This window comes from Oratosquilla oratoria, chromosome 22, assembly GCF_046742065.1.
Source record: "Oratosquilla oratoria isolate Oo_2021 chromosome 22, ASM4674206v1, whole genome shotgun sequence".
NCBI classification, from domain to species: domain Eukaryota; kingdom Metazoa; phylum Arthropoda; class Malacostraca; order Stomatopoda; family Squillidae; genus Oratosquilla; species Oratosquilla oratoria.
In genome coordinates this window covers 19,038,557-19,043,355 of record NC_134798.1, presented here as the reverse complement: position 1 = coordinate 19,043,355, position 4,799 = coordinate 19,038,557, and positions in this window count along the sequence as shown.

The window sequence follows — 4,799 nt, the reverse complement described above, 5'->3', positions numbered from 1 at the left end:
GAATTTAATATTGCGAGATTTGAATATTTTCATCAGGATAGAAAGCACAAGAAAGGTGGGGGTATTCTGTTATACGTTAAAAGCAATGTCCATGCCTGTGTTTTAGAGAAAATGAAACAGGATGCATATGATAGTTTGTGAGTAGAATTAACTCAAATGAACAAAAGATGAATGTAGGTGTAATATATAGGCCAAAAACATTATCATTACAGACGACAAATTGTTGTTTCAATTTTACTGACACTGATTGGATGACCCTTGAATATGGCTATATACAGTAGGTAGTAGTTTGATAGATTTTCTCGGTGACAATTACTTAGTTCAGCATGTAAATTAGCACACAAGACATGGAAATTTACTCGATCTATTGATCACTAGCCGCGAAAGCATGATAACCGATGTAGAAGTTGCTGAGGCAATTACAAGTAATGATCATAACTTAGATTCAAACTGTTGAAACAATTAGAATAGATACTCGTGTATCTAAAACACCCGATTTCAGGAAAGCTCTGTTCATAGGACTACGTCAGGAGCTTCAGCTTACAGATTGGGAGGAAAATTAAGCGAAAGACCTGTGGGTCAGATGTGGGAAATATTTCAAAATACGCTAGGATGATTCTTACTTACATCCCGTTTAAGGACAGACACCCCCATATCAGGCTCGCCCAAAATGGCTTCATAAAAAAAAAAAAAAAAAAAAAAAAAAAAAAAAAAAAAAGCATTTCGAAAAAGAGACAGGCTTATAAAAAATAAAAGTGCTCTGGTGCATCTAATGACTATCAAAGTTATGTAATAATACCGAAAAAAACAACAACACGAAAACGACAATACGAAATGAATATTGTTGATAAATTCAGAGAGAATCCCAAAGACTTCTATAGTTACATTGGAGATAAAAATGACATTAGGAATCACATTGGCCCACTATTATCTGCTGATGGTCAACTTGAATATTCAAATGAAGGAATGTGTGATATTTTAAACAACTATTTTAGCTCAGTATTCGTAATATTTTTACACCTCAAAGTAAACTCCAAACTGAAACCTGTGAAAAGTCTAGGATGAACTTACTACAGTAAATATAACAAAAGAAAAATGAAAAATAAAATAAAAGGTATATAGAAACACTTAAAGTTAATAAAACACCAGGACCTGACGGCTGGCATCCAAGAATCTTAAAGGAAATAAAAAATATGATTGTTGTTCCATTAGCATTTGTTTTCAAGAAACCCATCATATCTGGAGATGTCCCAATAGAATGGAAGCTAGCTAACGTTACTCCCATATTCAAAAAAAGATGACAAAAAGAAACCAAATGACTACATGCCTATAAGCTTGACTTCAATCGTAGGACAAATGATGGAAACTATCATCAGAGATGCTATCGAACACCATGTAGAAAGTAATTGTTTGATAAATGATAGCCAACGTGGATTCAGACGGAAACGTTCTTGCGTGAATAACTTGCTCGAATTCTACAACACAGTCATCTCAAATTATGACAAAAGAAACTATAGATTTAATATATCTAGACTTTGCAAAAACTTTTGATACCATCCCACGAAAGACTACTCACTAAATTAGCTTCACACGGATCAAGTGGTAGCCTATTAAGTTAGACTAGTAATTGGTTAAACGATCGAAAACAGTTGTTCTAGGTGGCAAAAATTCTCAGGGTTCCGTTCTTGGGCCACTTCTATTCATAGTATATATAAATGATATAGACCACGGACTGAAATCTATTATCTCCAAATTTACTGATGATACAAAACTGTGTGGAATGGCAACTGATCACTTAAACCAAGTAGATAGTCAAGAAAAGTTAGATAAACTACAGCAATGGTGTAAAAAGTGGTTAAAGAAGTTCAACACAAATAAATGCAAGGTTATGGACATAGGTAAAAATAAGTAAGTACGATTACAAGTTATTTGGAAATTCGTTAACAAAAGTGGATAGTGAAAAGGATCTCGGTGTAATTATCAGTAACGATCTAAAATCATCTAAGCAGTGTATTTTTGCCCCAGAGAAAGCAAATGAGATTCTAGGACTGATTGCGCAATCTTTTGACTGCAAAAATCTATTTCTCATTAACAAGCTATAAATCGTTAGTTCGTCCACATTTGGAATTTGTTTCCGTATGGTCACCGAATCTCATTAAAGACACTGACAGATTGGAAAAAGTACAACGGCGAGCAACAAAACTGATTCCAACTATAAAAAATAAATCATACGAAAATTGACTAGAACATATGAATCTATTTTTCTAAAGAAGAAAGAAAGAAAAAAAAGCGTACAGTACTCAGAGGTGACTTGGCACATGTCTTGAAGATTCTAAAGGGAATTAACAACACCAAAAGTGACAAAATTTTCACACTGAATGATAGTCAGACAAGAAATAATTGTCTTAAACTGTTAGGAAATAGATTTAATTTGGAAGTGGGTAGAAACAACTTCGCCAACAGAGGCAGTGCAATGTAGTTCAGTTCGAAACTTTAAGAATTGTTTAAACACCTAAGCAAGATGCTGCAATGCCTTCCATTTATTTTATATTATTTGTTTGCTATTATTTGTCTGTTTATTATTTGCTTATTGTTTATTTTCTACCTGTCCATTTATTATTATTATTTACTATTTACCTGTCTGTTTATTATTTAACTTTACCTATTTATTTAGTTTATCTATTATCATTTATATTATTCTTTATCTATTTATTATAATTATTATAATTTTTTTGCATCCGACCTAGTTATGGACCAAAAGGTCTACTGTCACCATGCTTCTCCTGTGTAATCCTTTGTAAAGAGGAACCTAGGCAATGAATGAGGATTCCATGTTCGACAGGATCGTAAACAAGTTCTTTTGCCACTTATTTCCTTGTCTCTTCCCCCCCCCAAAAAAAAACCCTCATTCAGTCTCCCATTTTCTTTCATCTCCGTTTTCCTTAAGTTCTTCAGACAGTTTTAAAGAATGGGTCATCAGCCGCAAATTTCATCGCAGCTACTATTATTTCCAATGTGTCTGCCCGGTACGTGTGTGTATGCAATGGTGTGACTCATTTTTCTTTATACTTTAGCGTACGTGTATATGCATATATATGTATATTCCTATGTCTCCATTAAAATATATGCGACAGCATGACTGAGATTGTGGAGCCTACATCTTATAAGCGTTTTGTGCACTAACGGATGTATTACGAATACTTACCTCTTGAAAGCTCTATTATTTCGTGATTGTTTGGAGTATTAAAATTATCAGTCGAGTGAGAGGAAGATATCAGGGCTACAAACTGACTGCCAGTAAATTAGACAGCCCTATTAGCACTGCAGGTTACGCCCACTCTGTCTGTAATGTTGGCACCCCTGCTGCGCGGCTGATTGAACGCATGTGGTTCCGCGCAGGCTTCAAGGTTGAAACTTCCATATTACAAATGAGAAAAATATTTATTTCTACTAAGACTGGTATAAAATATCATAATGATATGTAGTCATAGAGAATCCAAAGTATGAACTAAGCAATACATGCTTTCCAATAATCAAAATTAAGTGTTTGATGACCAAATTGTAAAATTATAGCCAACTTCCCCAATATGGCAACGCGCATATCAGCCTGAGATCCTAACACGCCGACACCTTCCAATTTCCCGCCAAAATAGTGATGACTCTATTATGTCGCTGCCAGGTCCCAATATGGCAGTGCTGGCAGAATTATTTCTTTTTTAAACTCGTATCCATCACCCGAAAGAGTGAGAATTTATCATTCCCTCTTTAAGAGAGGACATCTTTTCGCATTTACAGTGTACAGATTAAGGAAAGGTAGGGGTTGAGTAAGGGGCACTAGATGGATGGATGGATAGTATGGTCGAAGATGACCAGATGCATGTGTTTTGATCGACGGGTGTGTAATTGAGAGGGCGGCGGGGAGGACGCGATGGATAGATTGATGGATAGCTTTGTGGTAAGTAGGGTCGCAAGAAATTGATGTATTTCAATGCGGTAGACAAGGATTGATTGATGGCTCAGAGCGGCGGTTGGTTGCTGGTGGATAGATGGAGGGAGAGGAGTATTGATGGGATGGATTGACGGGTAAATAATTTCTACTCTCCTCCCATATCTCTATCTCTCTCTCTCTCTCTCTCTCTCTCTCTCTCTCTCTCTCTCTCTCTCTCTCTCTCTCTCTCTCTCTCTCTCTCTCTCTCTCTCTCTCTCTCTCTCTCTCTCTCTCTCTCTCTCTCTCTCTCTCTCTCTCTCTCTCTCTCTCTCTCTCTCTCTCTCTCTCTCTCTCTCTCTCTCTCTCTCTCTCTCTCTCTCTCTCTCTCTCTCTTGTGCATGAACTGTGTGAGCCACCGTGCAGCTTACCTGGCGTTCGTATTCTGCTGAAATTTCTCACGTTGAAATGCGTATGCATGGGACTAGCCAAACAAGGGAGCTCATGACGTAAAGTAAATCATCATGATGTATGTTGTGTTCATACTCTCTCTCTCTCTCATTCTCTCTCTCTCTCTCTCTCTCTCTCTCTCTCTCTCTCTCTCTCTCTCTCACACACACACACACACAGTGCAGTATCGCTGCACTGCGAGTCGTTACTCCAACTCTTGTGGGTTGGCAGTTGGGTGTGTGTGTACGTGTAAGATCACAGCATCACCCATAGATCGGTCATACATGAGCTCTGAACTCCTCCGGGAGGACGGTAATAGCTGTCGATCACGAGTCCAACACGTGATCCAAGACCATGATGAATCACCCCCCCCCCACCCAACCCCCCCCCACCCAACCCAACCCCCACACACACACAATTGTGA